Source organism: Pleurodeles waltl, chromosome 6, assembly GCF_031143425.1.
Source record: "Pleurodeles waltl isolate 20211129_DDA chromosome 6, aPleWal1.hap1.20221129, whole genome shotgun sequence".
In the NCBI taxonomy this organism is placed as follows: Eukaryota; Metazoa; Chordata; class Amphibia; order Caudata; family Salamandridae; genus Pleurodeles; species Pleurodeles waltl.
The window spans coordinates 1,547,530,157-1,547,556,334 of NC_090445.1; the positions used below are offsets into that span (position 1 = coordinate 1,547,530,157).

The following is a 26,178-nucleotide window of genomic DNA, read 5'->3' on the forward strand; positions in this document are numbered from 1 at the left end:
CTTCTGTCTATACATCTCATCTCAACAGTTTACACAATCATCACCAAAATATCCACTGCAGTCTCGTCCCAGAAAACAAATTAAAAAAAGAGTAATAATGGTTGGTGTGTTTAGTCTAATCAAGCATGTGTTGGCATCCATAATCTTTCGCCTTACTGCAGCTGCTGCTTCAGTAGGCTGACCTCCAGCATCCAGCAGTTAGTCAAGCAGACTTAACCAAGGTTTTCTGCCAGAGCAGTTTGACATGTGATCCCAAAATGGCCTTCAGCTCAAATTGGACATGCAGACCACTTATGTTCAGCTGCAGGGTTGATACACAGACCCCAGAATGTAATTTTGAACTGGCAGACATCATATGTGTTTGTTCCGAGAGACTGCACAGGTAAGTCTGGACTCACCTCCAGCTGCAGGTTGGACAGGCTTATCTCAGGGCTATTTTTCTCCTTTATTAAAGAAAGTATTTGGCAACTGAGGTGGATGTTATGCGATCTCCCAACGCTGAAACTCATGTCCACTTCGTCAGTGGCTTGGCCTGTGGAAGATCCTATAAGAGAAAGAAATTTTTTGTTTAGTCCCAACATGGTCTACATTCAGCTTTACAGTGTGAGGATAGCTCCTGTAATGAATCAAATACATCGTGCAAAACAGAGAAGACTGGCAGCAGCAGCTCACATGCATGACTTTGTAAAGACAACTTTCTTCCCTGCCAACACAAGTAAGTTGACATTGCAGAGATGCTCTGGTATTTCAAGACACACATTAAGTGGGTCCAAAGGTACTACTTGTTAATTATTCGGACCAGTGTTTGAGGAAGCAGTACTTTGTAGACAATTACACTGCATGATTTTCAGAGAAGGAAAGGTTGATGGTCATCATGGAGTGTTGGTGTTGACCGGATTCAAGTTGTGCAAGCATAGCGAGCGAGCTGCACAGCAGTGCCAGTGAACTCTTGTGAGTGCAGAAAGATGACGGCCTTCTTAGATCTTTAGGTGTAACTTTCCTCGTGATTCATGGCGTCCTCTGCTAGGCAACTGTGTTACAATGTTGCTGCAGCCAGGACCTTGCTACTTGGATATCTTACTGCAAGCACCCAGACAGGAGTGTCCTTTCGATATTTTGGTTTACAAAGAAGTATATTGCATTCTGTTGAAATAATGAATTTTGAACCACTACTTGCATATTTATTTGAACTCTCAGGTCTAGGCTTTTGTGTAATATTAACAGTAGTAGTCATTAGCTTTTATTTCTGTCAAAAACCATAAGAAACACAAATATCACAAAATATAATACATTCGAGACCTTAACACAATATCTTATTCCAATAAAAATATTCACAGTAATACAAGTTTTAATGTAAATAGTAAATAAATAAAACAAATGTTAAGGAAAAGGAAAAATCTAATTCAATCTTGATTAAATGTTTAAATCCTCCTGCTGCCGCACTAAGCTAACAGCAAAAAGATATCTATTCAGGTTAAACACAATAGGCTCTGTCAAATCTGACTTTAAAATACGCAATGCCTCTATAGGTCGCCTAGTCCCCAAGTTTCAACACATAGGTTTGATAAATTTCTTTCTACCTTTAGTGTAAGATGGGCAAAAAACAAAACATGTGCAGTATTTTCTTTGGTGTTCAAAATGTACAGAGTGCAGTTGACCACCTGGCCGTATTTGCCTTGATCAGTAAAATATGAAAACAAAACTTAATAGAAGGAGTTTTTGCTAATTGTGGTTGCACAGTGTCCAGGTAGAGTTCAAACCCTGGGGAAGGTTTAATATTTAAAAACTTGTGCAGAAAGACTACCAATACTAGAGTTACTGTGTGCACTATTTAATATGTATACGCAGTAGGTTTGTTTCAAAATCTTTTTGGATTGAGCAGTTAGTGAAGTTGGCTCCTCCCAAAAATGCCTCAAATCTAACTTGTTAAATCAGAGCCATACATGGCAAAACCATGGGAAAGTGTTGCTTCTATCTAAATCCAGTAATTCCCTCAGTCCCTTACTTTAGGAAGTGAGTTTGTGAGTAACCCAGAGTCTTGCTCAAAGTAATAAAGGTCTCAAGATGGCTAAATGCTCTAATCTCTGATGCCAAGATCTCAGTACACTGGCAACATAGGTGTGAACTCTGGGAGGCAGAGTAACTTACGTGCAAATGTATTTTCACCTACAGTAAGTGGGTCCAGTTTACCGCTTGCCCCCACAGGTTTGCCCCATAAAGCGCTGCTGTTTAGGCCTTATATTTGTAAACCTCCAGGGTTGGTGGGAAGGTCTTTGATTTAGTGGCTTGATTCTTTTTTATAATTGCCATAGAAGTCTGTGGCAGGGTTGCTTTGGATTTTACTGTTTTAAATTCCCATGAAAATGTTGTATCTATTGTGATACCAAGGTGCTAAAATTGGTCACATGCTCGAATTTCTGTTTGTGGGCTGTGATGTTTTTCTTAAAGAACTTATGCGGTCTTATGGCCATATATTTTGTTTTGTTTGAATTCATTTTTAAAACCTTTAAGCTACTGTAATCATTGAACCTATCTAATAATCTTTTCAAACCCCTTCGGTGTCTGAGTCATCAAGATTGTTTCATCAGCAAATCATAATGCTGGTGTTGCAATCATGCTTCTCCACGACTAGGTGGGATTCCATCTCAACAGATGCTGTACTACGTCATTTACGTACAGTGAAAAAAAGTGTGGGTGGCAACATGCATCCCTGTCTAACACCCTTTTTAATTGGTATAGCCTCTGTAATTTCACCCACAGGGCTGCAGTAAACTTTAGAGTAAGTATCTTGGTGTAGTCTGGCTATCTGTCCCAAGAGCTCATTGGGAACATCTTGTTTTTTCAATGTATCCCATATTAGCCCCCTTGGCACCAAGCCAAAAGCTGCTTTTAAGTCCACAAAGGCTATGTACAGATGGCCCGCCCCTTCAATTTGTTGTATTTCCATACTATACAAAAAAGCCTTAAGACCTGGTTGGTTATGCAGCATCTTGGTCTAAAGCAGAGGTCTTCAAACTGTGAGTCGCAACCTCCATGGGGGCCGTGGAGTCATCAGAAGCGAGGCACGCATTCCTCAACCACTTCTGCCTCGAATCCAAATCATCTTCATTTTGGAAAACAACAACCGTCCTGGGACGGTTAATTTAGATTGTTTAGAAAGCTTCAGCTGAATTGTCATTCGGTGAGTCTCCTGTTAAGTGAATCCGAGGGAGGGGCAGACATCTAAACAAGTGTTCTTGTCAGTGTGCCTGCTTGCCTGAAAGAAATGCAAATATGCGCTACCAGTTATTCTGCAAATGTAAACTGTAATCTGCAGGTGTAAAGGATACTTGGGAGCCCGTACTGATCGGATCACTGGAAGCTTTGTGATGACAAAGATTTAACTTTTTTGAGTGATAGTAAAAAGCGTTAACAACTGAACCATGAAGTGCATGCTTTTAATTGTAATTGTATTTACATAGGGGCATATTTATACTCTGTTTGCGTCGGAATTGCGTCGTTTTTTTTGAGGCAATTCCGACGCAAAACTAGCTCCATATTTATACTTTCGCGTTAGACGCGTCTAGCGCCAAAGTCGATGGAGTTTGCGTCATTTTTTTGCGTGGACACCTACTTTGCGTTAATGATATGCAAGGTAGGCGTTCCCGTCTAAAAAATTGACTCCGAAGCATGTGCGCCGTATTTACACTCCCGGGCAAAACTCACGCCCGGGAGTGGGCGGGTCAAAAAAAATGACGTCCAGCCGCTTTTGCGTCGTTTTTTAGCGCCTGGTCAGGGCAGGCGTTAAGGGACCTGTGGGCTCGGAAGGAGCCCAGAGGTGCCCTCCCATGCCCCCATGGACCCCCCTGTCACCCTTGCCCACCCCAGGAGGATGCCTAAGGATGGAGGGACCCATCCCAGGGAACTTAAGGTAAGTTCAGGTAAGTATATATATATTTTTTTGTGGCATGGGGGGCCTGATGTGTGCCCCCCTACATGCCACTATGCCCAATGACCATGCCCAGGGGACAGAAGTCCCCTGGGCATGGCCATTGGGCAAGGGGGCATGACTCCTGTCTTTGCTAAGACAGGAGTCATTTCAATGGGGTTTGGGAGTCGAAAAAAATGGCGCAAATCGGGTTGAGGCGAAAAATGTGCCTCAGTCTGACTTGCCCCATTTTTTGGCGCCCAAGCTCCATATTCCCCTACGCCGGCGCTGCCTGGTGTACGTCATTGAATAAATACGGCGCCCGCATGGTGCTTCAGAATGGCGTTAGCCGGCGCTAATTTTTTTGACGCAAAACTACGTTAGCGCAGTTTTGCGTCAAAAAGTATAAATATGGCCCATAGTGTTTTCTACCCCTAAGGAGGTGTGTAGGAGGCTGGCCTGGCTTGTAGTGTGTAGCAAGGGGTACTTACACTCTGTACCAGGTCCAGTTATCCCTTATTAGTGTAGAAGAGGTGTTTCTAGCAGCTTAGGCTGATAGAAGGTAGCTATAGCAGAGCAGCTTAGGCTGAACTAGAAGACATGCAAAGCTCCTACTATACCACTGGTATCATATGCACAATATCATAAGAAAACACAATACACAGATATACTAAAAATAAAGGTACTTTACTTTCATGACAATATGCCAAAAGAATCTCAGTGAGTACCCTCAGTATGAGGATGCCAAATATATACAAGATATATGTACACAATACCAAAAATATGCAGTAATAGCAAAAGGAATTAATGCAAGCAATGTATAGTTACAGTGAATTGCAATAGGAGCACATAGGTATAGGGGCAACACAAACCATATACTCCAAAAGTGGAATGCGAACCACGAATGGACCCCAAACCTATGTGAGCTTGTAAAGGGTCGCTGGGGCTGTAAGAAAACAGTGAGGGTTAGTTAGAAAAATAGCCCACCCCAAGACCCTGAAAAGTAGGTGTAAAGTGCACCTATATTCCCCAGAGAGCAGAGAAGTCGTGATAAGGGAATTCTGCAAGGAAGACCAACACCAGCAAAGCAACCAAAGTGGATTTCCGGACGAGAGTACCTGTGGAACAAGGGGACCAAGTCCAAGAGTCGCGACAAAGTCGAGAGTGGGCAGATGCCCAGGAAATGCCAGCTAAGGGTGCAAAGAAGCTGCCAGCGGATGGTAGAAGCTGTGGATTCTTTTAGAATGAAGAGGGCTAGAGACTTCCCCTTTGGAGGATGGATGTCCCACGTCGTGAAGAAGCTTGCAGAGGTGTTCCCACACAGAAAGACCGCAAACAAGCCTTGCTAGCTGCAAGGGTCGCGGTTAGGGTTTTTGGATGCTGCTGTGGCCCAGGAGGGACCAGGATATCGCCACTTGGATGAGGAGACAGAGGGGGCACCCAGCAAGTCAGGAAGCCCTCACAGAAGCAGGCAGCACCCGCAGAAGTACCGGAACAGGCACTTGGAAGAGGAGTGAACCGGAGCTCACCCGAAGACACAAAAGGGAGTCCCACGACGCCGGAGGACAACTCAGAAGGTTGTGCACTGCAGGTTAGAGTGTCGGGGACCCAGGCTTGGCTGTGCACGAAGGAAATCCTGGAAGAGTGCACAGGAGCCGGAGCAGCTGCAAATCACGCGGTACCCAGCAATGCAGTCTAGCGTGGGGAGGCAAGGACTTACCTCCACCAAACTTGGACTGAAGAGTCACTGGACTGTGGGAGTCACTTGGACAGAGTTGCTGAGTTCCAGGGACCACGCTCGTCGTGCTGAGAGGGGACCCAGAGGACCAGTGATGCAGTCTTTTGTTGCCTGCGGTTGCAGGGGGAAGATTCCGTCGACCCACGGGAGATTTCTTCAGAGCTCCTGGTGCAGAAAGGAGGCAGGCTACCTTCAGAGCATGCACCACCAGGAAACAGTCGAGAAGGCGGCAGGAGAAGCGATACAAGGTTGCAGTAGTCGTCTTTGGCTACTTTGTTGCGGTTTTGCAGGCGTCCTGTGCAGTCAGCGGTCGATCCTTTGGCAGAAGGTGAAGAGAGAGATGCAGAGGAACTCGGATGAGCACTTGCATTTGTTATCTAAAGAATTCCCCAAAGCAGAGACCCTAAATAGCCTGAAAAGGAGGTTTGGCTACCTAGGAAGGAGGATAGGCTAGCAACACAGGTAAGAGCCTATCAGAAGGAGTCTCTGACGCCACCTGCTGGCACTGGCCACTCAGAGCAGTCCAGTGTGCCAGCAGCACCTCTGTTTCCAAGATGGCAGAGGTCTGGAGCACACTGGAGGAGTTCTGTGCACCTCCCCTGGGAGGTGCAGGTCAGGGGAGTGGTCACTCCCCTTTCCTTTGTCCAGTTTCACGCCAGAGCAGGGCTGGGGGATCCCTGAACCGGTGTAGACTGGCTTATGCAGAGATGGGCACCATCTGTGCCCATCAAAGCATTTCCAGAGGCTGGGGGAGGCTACTCCTCCCCAGCCCGGACACCTTTTTCCAAAGGGAGAGGGTGTAACACCCTCTCTCTGAGGAAGTCCTTTGTTCTGCTTTCCTGGGCCAGGCCTGGCTGGACCCAAGGAGGGCAGAAACCTGTCTGAGGGGTTGGCAGCAGCTGCAGTGAAACCCCTGGAAAGGTAGTTTGGCAGTACCCGGGTCTGTGCTAGAGACCCGGGGGATCATGGAATTGTCTCCCCAATGCCAGAATGGCATTGGGGTGACAATTCTATGATCTTAGACATGTTACATGGCCATGTTCGGAGTTACCATTGTGATGCTATACATAGGTAGTGACCTATGTATAGTGCACGTGTGAAATGGTGTCCCCGCACTCACAAAGTCTGGGGAATTTGCCCTGAACGATGTGGGGGCACCTTGGCTAGTGCCAGGGTGCCCACACACTAAGTAACTTAGCACCCAACCTTTACCAGGTAAAGGTTAGACATATAGGTGACTTATAAGTTACTTAAGTGCAGTGGTAAATGGCTGTGAAATAACGTGGACGTTATTTCACTCAGGCTGCAGTGGCAGGCCTGTGTAAGAATTGTCAGAGCTCCCTATGGGTGGAAAAAGAAATGCTGCAGCCCATAGGGATCTCCTGGAACCCCAATACCCTGGGTACCTCAGTACCATATACTAGGGAATTATAAGGGTGTTCCAGTATGCCAATGTGAATTGGTGAAATTGGTCACTAGCCTGTTAGTGACAATTTAGAATGCAGAGAGAGCATAACCACTGAGGTTCTGATTAGCAGAGCCTCAGTGAGACAGTTAGTCATCACACAGGGAACACATACAGGGCACACTTACGAGCACTGGGGCCCTGGCTGGCAGGGTCCCAGTGACACACACTAAAACAACATATATACAGTGAAATATGGGGGTAACATGCCAGGCAAGATGGTACTTTCCTACAAGGTGTTGAAGGGTCAGTTATGTAAAAAAATGTGTATTGCGTATGGTCTGCGTATTACTAAAATCTGTATTATGGAAGCACTATTTTATGGTAAAACATTTTGCACATTTTGTATTAGTCTATTTTATAGTGTGTTTATTGCAAATATAAAAATATAAATTTCTGTCCTCTCCGATTACCCACAGACCTCTGCAGTGCATTAACTAAGAGGTTTCATAATGCACTACAGTGCATTTCCCACTGACTAACAACTTTCTTTCATTTATTTTTATTTATGCTGGCTGTTATTTATAAAAAACGTACAGAATATTTTGAAGCTTATTTATGACAGGTTTGCGTCACCAGAGCATCACTTTTTTTGATGCTCCGGCAGCACAAGCCTGTCAATCATACCTATGAGGCGACACAAAGCCACCCTATGTGGCTTTGCATGGTCTTATAGATATGGAGAAATGCAAAGCAGTGCAAGCTGCTGCGTTGCCTTACTCTGCGCCAAGGAGGTGTCCCATGGGCCTTTTGACGGCTGTTCCCACGCAACACCCGTGGATTTTGACGCTGCCCCAGATTTTCAAATTCATGTAAACTGGAGCAGTGCTAAAACCTTATGTCTCCCCGGAGCAGACGTAATGAGGAGAAATGGTCTCTTCTAAACTAAAATGAGGAACATATGTTATAGCTTGATTCAGTTAAGTAGAAGTCAAACCGAATAGAGATTGTGAAGGCGCCGGAATAGGCTTGGGTAAAATGTCTACTCCAAGTACCAGGGTCAAGGCAATGATCTCTGGTGGTGAAGCCCTCTTTGTTAACATGAATGATTATTTACCAAAACATAACAGTATCTTTGGGCCTCATTACAAGGTTAGCGGGTGACCGCTGGTCTGCCGGCCAGCCCCTTGGGGAGATGACTCCCATGGAGCTGGCACCCAGCCCTATATGATGTTTCCACTGGGCTGACAGGCAGAAACCTCCTTATTAGAGGTTTCTGCCAGTCAGCCCCAGGGAAACAGTGCAGCATCATTGGCCTCCGCTCCTTATGGAGCCGATGCAGTTGCATAGAAGGGGACCCCAGCACCCTCAGAATGCGCACTGTCTGCTATAGAGAGTGCAGTGCAGGCCCCCCCCACCATGCTCCCCAGCACTGCCTTTCTGCCATCCTTTTCATCCATGAAAAGGCTGACAGAAAGGGGACTCGTGGTCAGCATGGCGATGATGAACTCAGCGCTACCGTTGCTGACCACGACTTCAACTACCGCAATCCTGTTAGGAACCATGGTCCTCGCAATGGCAGCGGTCGTAATCTGGAGGTCAGACGCCAGGAGTCGGCGGTCCATCCACCAGACTTGTAATGAGGCTTTGGGCACCTACAATCAGGTCATTCCAGCTGGCCTCATTTCAATTTCTTTCGGCTAAGGTTACCACTTTCCTATATTCCGGTCTTGCATCTCTCACTAGTTCCATATTTTTGGACCTGAGGGCCATTAGGGATCTCTTCCTGGCTACTCAACAATCCTTAGGGTACCAGGGACTGTTCAATGGATGCCTAGCTGTACCAGTGTTAGAACGTTTCGAATTAGGCTTAGTCAGATATGGTTTAATTTTCTCTATCAAGGTATGGTGGATATTTAATATAGGAATATTTGAGAGTGGTTTATCTGCAAAGGGTAGTATAACATTGGCAAATGCATTGTATATCCCTGTCAAGGTGTCAAGTTTGTTCGCTTTAAGTGGCCATTTGACTGACCTACGGTTGTTACTGATAATAAGCTGAATTGAATTATCTGATGTAATCAGGGCCTGAGAGTCAAATAACGTCCCTGACAATACCATACAATACCATACACATTGGTTGATGTTCACTATCTTCTCTGTTATCCACCTTAAAGGCTATCAAACAACTCCAAGTTGTGGTGCTTGCCAGAACATAATCAATTCCAAATTCACTGTCGCCTCTTTTAAAGATAAATGCATTTGGTCTGTCGGATGGCAATATGTGTAATATTAAAAACACCTGTGAAGAAATAGGATGGGTTTAAAGAAAAATTGTATACATTTTCATGAACACTGTACAAGGTATTAGATTTCTAGTCTGCCTATACATTGCTAAGAAAAGGGAACATTAGGATTTTAATGGAATTCCTTGTTATCTCAGTTGTATAGAAGTAAAATAGAAACCATGCTAATCATCTAGAAGCGCGTATAGGCCTACTGTGGTTATTTTAAACTTAGGAGAGTGGTTTTCATGCACTTGTGTTTTTGAGATATTTCTGGTTAGTTTCTAGGATTTCCTAGTTTCCTCTCCAAGTGTAGAGGTTTGGTTATACAAATATACTATGGTATATCTGGTCTATCTTTAGTTTTCTATGACCAGTTACTTAAGACATCTCTTATTGTGTAGAAATCTGGTACAGCTTATAGACCTCTCTTACTCCAGAAGTGATGTGGGAGCGTTTTGGTTCCTGTGTCAGTATTTTTGTCTATTATCCGATTCCTTGCTTTTACCACTGGCGCTAATGTAGTATATATGGTCTTTGGTGGGACCCTTCTGCTAGAAGATGCACATAAGGCTAGTGCTATCCTGATACTCACCCATTAAAATGACACCAATATACATTAACTTGTGATTGTAAGGAATCCCATTTAACAGATCAACCTGCAGAGAGCAAGGCAGCAAGCCCTTCCCAAAAAGGAGTTCAATTACATTACCTCCGGATCCCAGAACCTGACACCTAAAGTCCTGTCTGTGAGCTTCTAAAATTGAAAGATTTTCGGTGAGACCCAAGTTTTGACGAGGGTACATAAACTGTAAAAAAACCTGTAAACTTCGTACTTGTATAGCGCACTACTCACCCGTTAGGGTCTCAAGTCGCTGTATGCATACCGCTGTGGAACCCCTCCTGGCTTTTCCCTGTGAGGTGCCCACTCCTGGGCAACCTCCAAGGTGAAGCCAGGCATCCCAGCGCTGTTGGGGCCGTTGTGGAGATTAAGCAAGCTAATGCCCAGAGTTACAGAGTGGGGCCCATTAATTAGATTAGGAACCGATGCGAGAATTATCAGGTCTGAGGAAATTGAGCCCAAGACCCGCTGAGGCGGGAATTGAACCCTGGTCCCGGGCCAGATTTCTGCATCAGGGTCTGCTGCTCTAACCATTGAGCCACACTTCTCCACCATAGAAAGACATTTTAACCTCTCCTGGCATTCCTGCAGTCATCAGTAAGTAATACAAACTCAAAATATTATGTTCTTAAAAAATAATGTAATGGAAATGACAGAAACATACGACATCCTAAAATAATAAATGAATTCAGTACCTCGAATGGTGTTATTAAGTGTAGTTTTTAATACGCACTGGGGGAAAGGGAAAGAGTCTTGCAGAACCTTGCAATCTGAACCTGAAGGAAATGGTGGTGGTGTCCTCCCTGGTACTGAGAAGGAATAATCAAATAAACAACTCAGTAATGCAGGAAGAAAGCGGGCAGAAGTCTGATCCTTGCTGAAAAGTACCCACCTCCTCTCTTCCCAATTTAAACAAAAAATGACCAATCAGGCATAGAAATTGTAAGTAACAGGAATAGGAATGATGAGATATGCTTGCTGTTTCTTCCATGGGGATTTACTTGTCCTCTTATTTTATATGAAGGTTGAGACTCAGCATTAAAATGGACATTTCAATTTATTTGGAAGACTAGGTAGAAAAGTTTATTTTGCAGAATTGCAAGTATGAAAGACAAGGTAAAAATAGGGTAGGTTACTAACATTGAGTTCCGATATGGAGAATGTCTTTCCAATTTTTCCTAAAAAATTTAGAGCACTGATATTTCGTCTTTCAAACAAATACTATATATAAATATTGTAAAATGTAAGATCTGCTATCTTCAGTATCTTATTTTGTTCCAACCTATCAAGATCACATTTTGTTTGGTGACGCTACTTTTACACAGAACCATTTGCACTTCATGCTTCAGTATTCATATTTTTATTTTACTTTATTTAATTCCAGCCATTTCGGCAAGGAGCATCACAGCATTTTAGAGAACACACTGTAGCTATATTATTCAGTAGTTGTGAAAGCCCATTTTTGTACTTCTGTGTAATGAAAAAATATTTTAATAGAATGAAAACAAATCAGAACCCTTTACATGGTGATGTGCAAAGGATAAATATGCATTCTGAAACCACATTTTCAGAGATTATTGTTAATACACTATATAGTTTTATCAGTAAAGCTGCAAGTTGGTGGGAAGATTTTAGAATATTTCTTGGAAATTTACTGTCTGTAAATGACAGTGTAATACCACATCATGCTTCAGTAATATATTTATTAAAAGTGGGCATTTAAATATAAACTGAGAAACATTCCTGCCCTGATGGCAATGCTGTTAGTAAACTGAGAAGCAAGTCATGGATGACGTGTCCCCTATATGTGGGCTAGATTCTTATTATACATGGAGCAAACATTTATGCCGTCATTACGAGTGTGGCAGTCTTAAGACCTCCACACTCGCGGTGGCAGTCGGACCGCCGCCAAAGTGGCAGTCCGACCTCCATATTACGACTGTGGCGAAAGCGCCACAGTGGGACCTCTGGCACCGCCACTTTTAGGCTGGACGACGGCCTGGTGGTGCTGGCGGTCTTAATCCACAAGGACTACTGTGTCTGCCAGCTTTTGCATGCAAAGGCTGGCCGAGATGGGGTGCCAGGGGCCCCCATGGGCAGTGCAGGGGCCCCCATGGACAGCCCCTTTGCGCTTTTCACTGCCTGAATTACAGACAGTGAAAAGCACAACAGGTGCCATTGTACCCGACACACTGCAACAATACCGCCGGCTCAATTATGGGCTGCTGTCAATGTTGTGGTGAGTTTCCCGCTGGCCCATCGGGCAACTCATAATAAGGCCAGCGGGCGGAAGACCAGAGTGGCGGTCTTTTGACCCAAAGAATTTGGCGGGCAGCCTTCGCTGCCCACCAAACTCATAATGAGGCCATTAGTCTATTAAATCAAACAAAATGTTTTTTGTACAGCAAAAATGCTGAGCTCACATAATTGAAGGTGCACTCATTTGTGAGAATGAAGAAAAAAACGACTCTGTACCCAAAAATATTTGACTAGGATCACACAATTTGAGACCCATTTACGGGTCAAGTACATTGCAGTTAGGTCGGGTAGATTATTCAAGCTACTCGACCTGCAGGTCTAGTAAACGTTTTATAATTTTTCAAGTACAACGTTCAGATCACTGTGCATGGGTTGGCTATACCTTGTTTAGCAATGTAAGTATTTAGAGAAAATGATTTAGCTTCCTTCAGTCATCTCACTCTGTTTGGTTATAGTGTAATATCCTGGAAGCCCACAACTTCAATCATTAGATGTACATGTCCAATACCCAGATTAACACTGTGAAGAACACTGTGAGACTAGTACCTGGGTTCCACTGGAATTCAAGGTTTAGTGGGTGGTATCCTGTTGTACGACCCTGAAGTTCCAGGAACCCCAGTACTAATGCACTCCAACTAGGTAGCGTGGGTACAGAAATCAAGCCATCATGAAAACTGTTGATGTTTACTCTAAAAGGTGGTAGGGGCAAGAAACTTAACGTTAAGCCAGTGCTGTATATTTAAAGAAGATCAGGAGTTTCATGTATACGTAAGCAAAAAGAACAGTAAAATATAACATAAAGAAAACCCAGAAGGTGCTAGCAGCTTTTGGGCTCAGATAAAACTGTGGACAAATATCTTTGTGACACTTATTAGTGAAGAATGAGGTTGTATGTAACACTGGTCAATGTTATCCTACGGGGATACATTTAGGTCAACCTGTGCTATTTCAGGACTCTATTAATTGATGCAAAGATGTAGTAATCGCAGACCTTCTACATGAAAATGACTGATAAATTGATCTCCTTTTTTCTAGACTAGAGATTCACACATCAATGACGACAGGCTGGACCGGTAAATTCCTTGACTACCTTAAATATTTCTAAATATACATTATTACTTAAGAGAAGGCAAGTCCACAAAACTCTGAGTGAGCTTTTGTAATGCAGACTTTATTTTTTAACGTGCTAACATATTTAACTTTAGCCTCAGAAATGTAGTCTTTCTGACACACTCTCTCAAGGTGTTTGCAGGAATGTTTAAGTGCAGCAAAGGTTGGGGAACATCACATTGTAGGTGGCATCTTCTGGTGTGAATTAGTAACTTGTACCAGAACAGCTGACTCTAGAGCAGAAGAAAGCCAATAATTAATCATAAGCCTATTAGTCCAGGTTTCATTATGAATCAGATAGGAGGGTGACTCGAACATAACACAACAATTGCAAATCTTTGCTTCAACCATTTCCTCTTAATCACAAGATCAACAGCAAGCCCAGTCTTACTTCAACTCAAATGGTAAGGCAACATGATCAGATCATGTTTCCCTCAGGTATGGCGGACTGGAAATAAAATTGTCGGAGACAAATCTAATATATGGCTGGGAGAGTGGGTCAACGTTGCAATTATCTACTTACAACCAAGTGCAGCATGAGGAAAGCACATTGTGCGAGCCAGACACAAATGACACATCCACACAGATATTCAAGTCACCCAATGCAGTAAGTCTGAAGGACCCCAAGACCATGGGAAAAAACTATTCATGAAACTGAAGACAAAATCTAACAAGGTACCATGAGGACCATTCACTTGAATGTGCAAGACATAAAAGTAGCTGAAGGGGGAATAGAAAAGGCCAGACTTCCTGCGGTGTTTCTACAGAGGAAAAACATTGACCATCAACCACTCACAATAGAAGATAGCTAGACCTCCTCCAATCATACCCACATGATCCTCATTCAGAAGTATGAAGAGCAGGGAAATAGCCATATGAATGTCAAGTAAGGGTGTATCTTCAATCCACATTTCAGTCAGGAAAAAATATGTAACTTCTGATCTACAAGTAGTCAGAAAAATACTAGACCACTGAGTGACTGGAAATGCAAGGTGGTGTCGCGGTTCTCAACGGTCTTACCCTCGCAGCGGAGAGGCGTAGGGGAACGGTCCTTGTTCCGACGGGTTCTGCTCTGGCCGAGGTAGGGGCGACCCCTTCCGGTAGCCACGGTGCTGTTTGGTATGAGCGAACCACTACAGTCCGTGCCCTCCAGAAGGAGTCCCAGAGGAAAAACCCCAGTAGGGTAAAAAACCTCCACAGGAACTCCCTGAAACGAAAGGAGGACACCAGGGTATTAGGACCGCAGTTCAGGAAGGCAGGAAAACAAAGCAAATCAGGAACAGACAGGATTCGCAGAAGGATATCAAATAGGAGCGTGACTATCACCAAGGAGTGTTGCAACGCAATGAACAGGCAGTTGGAATCCCCTTAAATACCCCTGGACAGGAAACAGGAAACAGGAAGTAGAACACCGCCATCTTGGATTGGGGAAAAGAAAACAGTAATGAATTAGGTATGTGTGTTAGACAATGCATGCTGGGTAGAGAGGAAGTGTTAAGCATGCTGGGAAGAGAAAAAAGGCAAGTATAAAGAACCCCCAGTGTAAGGGTTCGGTTTGTCCTAGGAACATCGGTAAGTGGTGGTGGGCAGGTGAATACATGCAAGAGAAATAAATGTTAAGCGCATAATGCGCTGTGTGCGGCCATGCCTGAAACCCCCTCGGGGTTTCAGGCTCTGCCGCGTCTGCCTTTAAGGCAGAACTTGAAAAAGGGGGAGCGGCGAGCGCCGTGACCCCCAGACCGGCTCCCTGGAGCCTTTATGGCCCTCGCCGGAGCTGCGGCGACCCCCGCGACCTGGGTGTCTGCCTCGGCGTCTACCGCGGCCCGGGCGTCGGCCGCGGCAAAATTAACGTGCCGCGCCGCGGCAACCTGAGCCCGCGGCCGCAGCGAGCGCTGCGGTGTAACAGTATGCCCCCTCCCCGAGGCCCCGGGTTTGTGAGGGAAGAGCCGAAAAAAGCGGCGGATTAAAAGAGGAGCATGGACTGAAGAGGCATCCTCCCAGGAACACTCACTCAAAGGGTACCCCTTCCAATGAATAAGGTATTGGAGGCGCCCATGGAAAAATCGAGAGTCACAGACCTCCTGCACTTCGTATTCAGGCACATTGTCAACCAACAAAGGAGGGGGACAGGGCAACTGCCTATGAAAGAGATCAGGACGGTAAGGTTTCAGTTGCGAGACATGGAATACTGGGTGGATCTTCCATGTCCGAGGTAGGCGAAGACGCATGGACACTGGGTTGATCTTCTTGAGAATGAGAAAGGGACCATAAAAGCGGGGCTTGAATTTGTTTTGGGTGAGTCGGAGAGGTAGGAATCTAGAGGAGAGCCAGACCTTATCATGGACTTGATATAGAGGAGCCGCACAGCGTCTCCTATCTGCTATTGTCTTCATGCGGGACTTGGTGGACACAAGGTTAGAATGGATAATTCGCTGTATACCCCGTAGCTGTCGAACGAAAGAGGAGATGGCGGGAAGGTTGGAGTTGTCTCTCAGGGGAGTTGGGAAGGCCCTGGGATGGAAACCATAGGAGCCATAGAAAGGAGAGACTTTAGAGGCACTGTGTAGAGAGTTATTATAGGAGAATTCGGCAAGCGGTAAGTAGGGAGCCCAATTACTTTGTGTAGCGTTACAGAAGCTACGTAAGTACTGCTCGAGACCCTGATTGAGTCGTTCTGTTTGTCCATTGGTTTGAGGGTGGAACCCGGATGACAAGGCCACCTGGATCCCCAAGATCTTGCAGAATTGGTTCCAGAAACGGGAGATATATTGGGGACCTCTGTCTGATATAATAACTTGGGGTAGCCCATGTAGCCTGAAAATTTCTTGAGTAAAGACCTGACTTAACTCCTTTGCCGTGGGTAACTTTCTCAAGGCCGTGAAGTGGGCCATCTTGGTGAAGGAGTCCACAGTTACCATTATGACGTGGTTTCCCATTGAGGAAGGTAAGGCGCACATAAAATCGGTGGATATGGTAAGCCATGGGCCTGGGGGAACAGGTAATGGGCGGAGTAAGCCCACAGGTCTGGTTCGGGGTGTCTTGGCTTGAGCACATGTAGGACAGGATAACACATATGCCTCAGTGTCAGCCTTGAGAGTTGGCCACCAGAAAGAGCGAAGCAAAAGATCTTGAGTCGCTTTCACTCCTCGATGACCCGCAATAGGAGAATCATGGCACATGTGTAAGGCTTCGATTTGCACTGTTTTAGTGGGTAAAAACAGGGCCTTATCATGATAATAGTAGTCATGATCTATGTGCAGCTGTGGACGTAACCTCTTTAGTTCTGTTTCGTGTAGACGGGCATATTCAGACTTAACTTGATCTAAAAAGGTCTGTGCTACCCCTATGATTTTATTGTTGTCGAATAAGTTTTGAACCGCGGAATCACCGCACCCAGGATAACGTCGGGACAGGGCATCCACCAGGATGTTCTGAGAACCAGGGATGTAGGTGATATAGAAATCATACTGGCTGAAGAAGAAGGCCCATCGAGCTTGCCGGCTATTTTGGCACTGGAAATTTCTTAAACACTGTAGATTTCTATGATCGGTCCGGGCTTCGAAGGGCTCCTTTGATCCCATCAAAAAGTGTCTCCATTCAGTGCACGCGACCTTTAAGGCGAGTAATTCGCGTTCTAGCACGGAATAGTTTCGCTCAGAATCAGATAGAATGTGGGATAGATAGAATACAGGGTGTTCTAGGTCATCATCGTCTTGTCTTTGTAACAAGGCAGCCCCAATGGCTCTTTCTGAGGCGTCTGTGACAACAATGAATTGTTTGCTAGTGTCTGGGTGTCGAAGAATAGGGGCTTGACTAAAGGCTTTCTTTAAGTCCTGAAAAGCTGACTCAGCGCCTGGTGTCCAACAAAAACCTTTCTTTAGGTGTTCCTTTTTGAGGGTTTGAGTAATGAAGCTGGTTCTCTGGGCAAAGTCTGCAATGAACTGCCGGTAGAAGTTGGCTAGTCCCAGAAAACATTGAGTCTCCTTGATGGAAGAAGGAGATGGCCAGTTCAATATAGCCTGTACTTTGTCTGAGTCCATGGCAATTCCGGTTTGGTCTATACAGTATCCCAAATATTTCACTTCTATCTGATCAAATTCGCATTTTTCAGGCTTACAGAACAAATGATGTTGTCGGAGTCTTTCTAAGACTTGGCGGACGTGTTTGGAATGTTCCTCTGGATGAACTGAATAAATTAGGATATCGTCAAGATACACTACCACTGTTTGTTGCAAAAGATCAGAAAAGATAGAATCCATGAATCTTTGAAAGATGGACGGGGCATTAGTGAGTCCGAAGGGCATTACTCTATATTCGTAGTGACCAAAAGGTGTTCTAAAGGCGGTCTTCCACTCATCACCTTCTCTGACTCTTCGCAGATGATAGGCTCCTCGGAGATCCAGCTTAGTGAACCTCTTGGCTCCTCTGACTGCTTCTAAGATGTCTTTGATGAGGGGTAGCGGATACCGGTCTTTGATAGTGATCCTGTTTAACCCTCTGAAGTCGATACAGGGACGCAGGTCTTTGGTTTTCTTTGGTACAAAGAAAAGAGGAGCCCCGGCGGGTGAAGAGGAGGGAGTTATTAACCCACTTTGTAGATTCTCATCTAGGTACTCCTTCAGAATTTGTTTCTCTGGTTCGGTGAGGGAGTACATCCGCCCAAAAGGAACTACAGTGTCTGGCTCTAAAGAAATGGCACAGTCGTATTCTCTGTGGGGTGGCAATTCAGGTCTTTCTGGCTTCTGGAATACATCGATATAGTCCTGATACTGTCTGGGAACTCCCTGTAGAACATTAATGGATCCTCCCACCTGGGCAGGTGCTGTTGAGAGACTTTTTGGGGACCAATAATCCCCGGCCGGATAGCAATGGTGTTGACAAAAATGGGAGGATAACGAAATGGTTTTTGTTTCCCAGTTGATGTAAGGATTGTGCCGTGTAAGCCATGGAATTCCCAGGATCATGACATGGTGTGGTGATGAGATTAAGTCAAACGAGAGAATTTCCTGATGTTTACCGAACTGTAAACAGAAAGTAGGGGTGGTGTATTGTACCGGTCCAGAGGCCAAGAGTGACCCATCAACAGTATGTACCTGTTCTGGTATTTCTTTGGGTATTTGTGTTATTTGTTGTTCTTTGGCCCAGGTTTCATCTAAATATAGGCCACTGGCTCCGCAATCCAATAAAGCCAAAGTTCTTGCTTCGCGGCCATCAGTTAAATGGAGGATAACTGGTAAGAGAAAAAGAGCAGTTCCTTCCTCCCTGGAAGAGCAAATAGAAGGTATATCACAATATCCCGTCCTCACCCTTCTTACTGGGGACGGGAGTTGGCGTTTCCCAAGGGCTTGATTGGACGAATGGGGCAGGCGCGAATTAGGTGACCAGCTGCACCACAATATAGGCAAAGCCCCTTCCTTCGTCTATGTTCCCTTTCGCTGGCGGATAGAGGTCCGCGAGCTGTGTCAATCTGCATGGGCTCTTCCTCGGTATTCCCTTTGGATTCAGGGCGGGCTTCCTCGGAACGATGGGCGAAGGGACGAGATGGTACTGAGTGAAAAGGCAAACGACTCTTCTTTTTCTCCATTCGTCGTTCATTTAACCGATACTCTATAGTTAGTGCTTGGTCCATCAACCCTTTGAGGTTTTCTATCCTGGCAGAATGTACTAGTTCATCTTTGATGTCCTCTCTTAGACCTCTACGGAAGAGTGTCACCAAGGTACGTTCCACCCAGGTTGTTTCTGCAGCTAATTGTCTGAAACGGGTGATGTATTGTAATACATCCTGACTCCCTTGTTGGACTTCGCAAAGAGCCTCTTCTGCGGACGCCTCGAGTCCAGGGCGTTCAAACATCTGTTTAAAAGTAGTGATAAAGGTGGAATAATTAGATAGACAGGGATCGTTTCTGGTTACTAGAGGTGTGGCCCAGGCCAAGGCTGGTCCTGATAAGGCACTAATCAAATACCCCACCTTGGTCTTATCTTGTACAAATTGCGAGGGGCGAAAGGCAAAGTACACCGTTAAGGCATCCAGGAATTCTTTTAATGTGGTGGGATCCCCGGAAAATCGAGGTGTAGAGGCGGCTACTGCAGGGACATCTGTGGTCCTGGAGGCAAAGGTTTGTCGATAAACAGTATTCTCAGTACGTAATTGCTGGAGTTCTTGAGCCTGTTGTTGTATCGTCGCCAGCAGGTCCTGGTTAGTAGGTTCCGTGTTTACCACTGGGTTATCCATAGTTCCGGACTGCAACAGGAATTGTGGGCGTTGCAATCTGTCGCGGTTCTCAACGGTCTTACCCTCGCAGCGGAGAGGTGTAGGGGAACGGTCCTTGTTCCGACGGGTTCTGCTCTGGCCGAGGTAGGGGCGACCCCTTCCGGTAGCCACGGTGCTGTTTGGTATGAGCGAACCACTACAGTCCGTGCCCTCCAGAAGGAGTCCCAGAGGAAAAACCCCAGTAGGGTAAAAAACCTCCACAGGAACTCCCTGAAACGAAAGGAGGACACCAGGGTATTAGGACCGCAGTTCAGGAAGGCAGGAAAACAAAGCAAATCAGGAACAGACAGGATTCGCAGAAGGATATCAAATAGGAGCGTGACTATCACCAAGGAGTGTTGCAACGCAATGAACAGGCAGTTGGAATCCCCTTAAATACCCCTGGACAGGAAACAGGAAACAGGAAGTAGAACACCGCCATCTTGGATTGGGGAAAAGAAAACAGTAATGAATTAGGTATGTGTGTTAGACAATGCATGCTGGGTAGAGAGGAAGTGTTAAGCATGCTGGGAAGAGAAAAAAGGCAAGTATAAAGAACCCCCAGTGTAAGGGTTCGGTTTGTCCTAGGAACATCGGTAAGTGGTGGTGGGCAGGTGAATACATGCAAGAGAAATAAATGTTAAGCGCATAATGCGCTGTGTGCGGCCATGCCTGAAACCCCCTCGGGGTTTCAGGCTCTGCCGCGTCTGCCTTTAAGGCAGAACTTGAAAAAGGGGGAGCGGCGAGCGCCGTGACCCCCAGACCGGCTCCCTGGAGCCTTTATGGCCCTCGCCGGAGCCGCGGCGACCCCCGCGACCTGGGTGTCTGCCTCGGCGTCTACCGCGGCCCGGGCGTCGGCCGCGGCAAAATTAACGTGCCGCGCCGCGGCTACCTGAGCCCGCAGCCGCAGCGAGCGCTGCGGTGTAACAGGTGGTTGCCACCACTCGGGGCAAGCCAAAAAACACAAAATGCTAACAATGTAAGTGACGCAATAAATGCAAGGAATATTAAAGAAAAAAGTGCTGAAATCTCCCTTCAATTCTTAACAATAATATAAAAAACAATAAAATCTTCCAATTCGAATCAGGTATGTTAATACAGGAGGTTAAAAGAGTGTTAAATACACTTCCCACCTGCAACATCCAATAGAAAATTCAATAAAATCATTATACTACCAAAAGTGATATTACAAGGACACAATTAAAACGGAAGCAAGTCGATAGTGTAAAGAGTGTGTTAATCTTCTTCAGAAATGACTGTTGAACTAAACAATGCTAAAAAATCTGGGTCACTTGGTGAGCCACAATCAGCTATTTTTTTCATTTGGTAGCACCCTTAGTAGGCTTGCCCGTTTATCAACAGATCAATTCATCTCTCATGACTGGATCCCTCCCGTTAGAGTGGAAAAGAGCATACATTATTCTGTTAGTTAAAAAAAAAAAAACATGCACAGTTCTTAGGGTCTATTGTCCATTTCTATGCTCCTTTTTTGCCACTTTGTAATTACAGCTCACATCCTCTTGCACTCAAAGTAGCCAGGGTTCCATTCTTACCATGGAACCAAAATAATGTTTGTTATTGTCAAACATGATGATGATGATTCTGGATTAGGATGGAGTTGCTTGTCATGTCCATCCAGATCTCTCTGTAGCCTTCGACACTTGATGCCTTGGTGTTTTGGTGGCGAGGCTCAGAGGGATGGGAATAAAGGGGCGGTGCCGGATTGATTAGATCTTTTTCAACCGGCATAACCAACTGGTATTTATGCATCTCTTAAGATTAACTGCCAGACGCATGCTCTACATAGTTCTTCAAGGTTCCACTCCATGGCCTGCACTAAACAACCTTCATGTAGCTCCTCTTGCTGAGTTTTTAAATAAATACCATCTCTGGTGCATCTGTTATACAGACCATACTCAACTTATTATTTGGATGGAAGGCAGCAGGGAGGAAGTTTGCAGTAATTTCCACTCTGGACAAAATGCATTAGCAGACTGTATTCCCAAATGCTGTCTGAAGTTGAATTTGGATTAAACCAAACTTACTGTTCTATGGGTCTTCTGGCTGGTGGCCACATACTATACGCGGCTGTCCTTCTCTAGCGTGGACAGTGAAAATCTAGAGGTCACATTTAATAATTAACCCTCTTTTACGGAACAGGTTTGGATAGTAACATATTGAATATAAATAAAGGAAATTTTTTCTTCCTGTGAAGGTTCAATAGCCCATTCTTCAAGGAGTGGTAGGCTCTTTCCTTGACTATTCTAATGTGCACAATGTATGCCTTTCTGGTTTTACCATTTAGCAATTGCACTTATTACAACATGCATCTGAGTGACCTTTACTCCATGTGCAGCAACAGATTGAGTAAATGTTCTCATTCCTGGAAATTTCTGGACCTTATTCTGCCACCGGTCACAGATGCGCAGTCTGTTCAAAAGTTGTGTATATGTTTTAAGGCCCTCCAAGGCGTAGGATCTCTATTCATTCAACAACTTTTTTACTGATATTTAGTGCTCAGGTACGATGTTCCTCTTCAGTATTCATACAATAAGGAAGTCTTGACAGAGTGGTAGATCTTTTGCCTATCAAGTGACAAAGCCCTGGAGCTCTCTGCCCTTGGATCTGAGATCACAGTATTCTAGAGTGCAGAGTCCCATTCCTGACCAGTTTATATTGGTCAAGGAGTGAATGTGGATTGGCCTTGGTCACAGTTCAGAAGGTTACAGTTTCTAGGTTGCCTACTATAAACAATGAAAGGAGATAGAACGATTTCTCCTCCGAAAAAAGAAAGGCTGGTTTTGGAGAGTGTAGCCTTAAGCATACTTCTAATGCAGCATAGACTTTTTCTGCAGTGTTTTGGGGAAACCTGAGGATTTAAAAGGCAAAAACGATTAAAAAAAATGTATCTGTCCTACAGTCGACAGATTTAGTATAAATCACACATAATAATGTATATTGTATAGTAATCACTTTTATATAGTGCTTTGTACCCCTGATGAGGTGATAAAGTACATAAGTGAATGGGAAGGAGACTACTCTGATGAGGGAGGGATTGGATTTGGATGAGAAAGTGCTAGACTTGGAGATAGTAAGTGCTTTGCTGATTGGTCAGAGTGGTGTTCTTCTTTTGGGATAGGGTGCTACATTTAGAACTAAGGGCAAGTTGCAAATTGGGAGTCGCAAAACCATATTTACAACAGTGTACTTCACACTGTTTGCGATTCCCAATGGGGTCGCAAATTACCTACCTCATTAATATTCATCAGATAGGTCGCAATTTGCCACCCCACTGGGAATGGCTGCACTCACAGGGATGGTGGCCTGCTGGGGACAGCAGACCATGTCTATGACTGTTTTTAAATAAAGCAGTTTATTTTATTTTTTTAAATGAAGCCTGTTTTCCTTAAAGGAAAACGGGATGCATTTCAAAACCAAAAATGAAAAGTTTTCTTTTCATTTTTTCAAAGCAGGCAGGGGTCCTTGGGACCCCTGCCTGCTCTGAAAAATTATTTTCGCTACCATTCACAAAGTGGAAGGGTACCCATGGGCACCCCTTCCCGTTTGCGAATGGGTTAGCACCAATTTGAAATTGGGGCTAACTGTGATTGTTTTGTGACTGTATTCACGGTCACAAAACAATCATACATTGCACTGCGACTAGCAATTCGGAGGGGAACTCCCCTTCCTAATGGCGCCTCGCAAACCTATTTTGCGATTCGGTAAATGGATTACTGAATCGCAAAATAGGGTTTGTACATACCAAAATGCTTTTTTCTTGTCGCAAACAGCCCGATTCCGCAAATCGGGCCGTTTGCGCCAATAATAAAGCTACGTACATGTGGCCCTAAGTGCTTAGTGGGATGAGGCACAGTTTACATGTCCTTTGTAGTTAATTATTTTATTATTGTGTTTCGCCCGATGGGTGTGGATTATCATTGTGTTCTATGTAAGAATTGTTTATGTGTTAACTGTAATGAGTAGTGCTGCTATCAAGTATCTGTGCATATACTCTAGTTATGATGACATACCGAAGAGTACAGTGACAGATGCGTGTCACATATGCATTATGTGAGGTCTGCTTTGACTGAGATTCATCTTCTGCGGTTAACTCACAAATGTTGCGGTGTTAAAATTTCAGCAAACAGGGTTCTGATGCTTTAGAGACACTTTGCTGTCACAAGCTAAGAAAATAGAGGGAGTTAGACCCACAAACTCCTACCCATTTCCATGGTTTTACCACTGCCTTCTCCCTTCAAGGCCTCCAGGTATAGTTGTAGGAGTTGTTTGGACTGGCGCTCATCCTCTCTATCATCCAAAAGACGTTGGAGTGTGTCTTGCAGGCCTCGCACCTTGCTGGACTGTCTCCCATCTCTAATGCCAGATCTTGACAGGGCACATCTTCTGAGGAGCTGGAAGGAAGAGAGTGTTACTTTTATTTGTAGAACAGCACTATTCACTCCTCCAAGTCTCGGGTTTCTAGATTTACCCCAGTGGTAAACCCACATATGTTTGTACTCGATTTCTATGAAACACACATCCACTTCTCCAAATGATCAGGACATTAAATCACAATATAGAATAATGTTTCCAGATATGTTATTTATTATCAGTGGTAGTCGCCATTGGATGGTTATCGTTCGAGTACCCTTCATAGGAAATAGATTTTTTGGTTTGCTAATACGTTTGGCGCCACTTGACAAATCTTCACAGAACTTGTCAGTAAAATCTCATCCACCTCAGCTACTTTCTGGAAAGTTTTGTGGTGATCCGTCAAGTGGGGGTCAAGGAAAAGGGGATGTCCCAAGAAGTGGTTACCCCATACAGTTTCCATAGAAAAATGAGACCCAGCTACAGTCAAAACGGCTGAAATGCATTATACAAATTTGGCAGAATGCTAAAAATAAGACCCCATTCCCACCCGAGATGAGGGTCAGAGAAATTTACTTTTTTGTAGAGTGGGTGTGAAGCCCCTTTCCCCGAACCTTTAAAGAACCCCAGGGACCCCATCCTCTTGGGCTGATTGTTTTATTTTGGGATAGGGGCATGCAGCCCCTTGCCCCAGAGCTTTGTCAGGCCCTGGGGGACCACATCTCGCTGGGCCAATAACTTACTTGCTCTATCCAAGCCTCTTTAAGGCCCAGGGGAAAATAACCCCTGGGGCCGAACTACCCCTCTCCCTGTGCCTCGGAGAGACCTACTACCTCCATTGGCCATTTTTTTGGGGGGTGAGGGGGCTCCATCCTCCCGGGCCCGATCATAACAGTGTCTTGGGGATCCCATCCCCTGGTACACCTCTGTGCTCCCTGCCCTGTAGAGTGCGGGAAGGGAACGTAATCTTTATTCCCTGGCTACACTCTGGCAAGGAACACAACTTTGCTCCGGCCCAGAACACAGCCGGCTCCTACTGGCACCTGTGATGAGTGCTGGCTGGGGAGCCGGCCTGGACCTTGCCCTCCCCACCCCATGGCCTCCAACATTGGAACGGTTGTTGATGCCCTTGGGTGGGCATCAGGACACCCACTTTGCTGTATGCTCTTCAGCTGGAGAGCAGACACAGCTTGTGGTTGGTCCTATTGCTGCACTTTTGTTACCTGAAAAATGTTTGGAAAAAAAGACTCAAAGACACGTTCATGTATTTTTTAATAATGTTTTAATGAAAGTATTTTATAACAATTGCTATTATTAAATACTGCAAAGAGTGGAATTATTGAAATATACATTTGATTATAGCTATTGGTGACTTTTTGACAAAGGCAATATGTCTAATTTATAAATGTTGGTGTGATGACCCCTTAATCAAATAAATAGCTCACCACTTTTTATATTTCGACCCTTTGACAAAGCCAGTAGGTCTGCCTTTCTTAATACAACATCATTTATAATGTTACATGACATAGTCAACTGTGTGCGGCAGTGGAGATTGGGCGCAGGGTGCTCCGAAAGATCCCTTATTGCTTCTGTCATGTATTTCACACTTGTCTGCTGAATAGACACAACTTCCTTGGCCTGTGTGCTGAAGACAGCATCACACTTTGCTCCTGAAACTAAATTATGCCTGCTGAACAAGAAGAGATGTTGCTTGTCTATCAGCTGCACTAGAGTAGATTTGCAAAGATTTTCAGCAAAACAACATCTGTTGTATAAGCTTCAAGACACAATTAGATTTGTGCAGCAATATATTCAGATTGTTAACATTAAATGGCCTGCATTGTCTGATGTACTGTATATGTCCAATGTACTGACATAAGAAAATGTTTCCAAAGCATTTGACAGTTATGTATCCTGTCAGTAATATGAAACTGAGCAATTTAGGATCCATGAGGACGATCTTCTGGTGAAGGTATATGGTCGCCGTGCTTACATAGTCAAATACCAAAAGTTAACAAACATATGTATCAATTGTATCAAACGTCTTACACAATTCATAAAAGATGCACACGGACAAACTGTTAAGATTAGAAATAATTAGGAAAAATATATGTAATTTTACAACAATTAATTTCTTACTCCTGAATTGCACCTTAATTATTTTGGGTTGTCAAAGACCCAGAGAGGTTTATGGCATTGTCTTATTTTGTCTATTTTGGGCGACACTCTCA

General features: G+C 44.7%; 1 pseudogene; it reads right to left on the reverse strand.

Annotated features, from left to right (window-relative positions):
- LOC138301789 (DNA fragmentation factor subunit alpha-like) overlaps window positions 1–26,178 on the reverse strand; it is a 120,743-nt pseudogene that overhangs the window by 52,479 nt on the left and 42,086 nt on the right.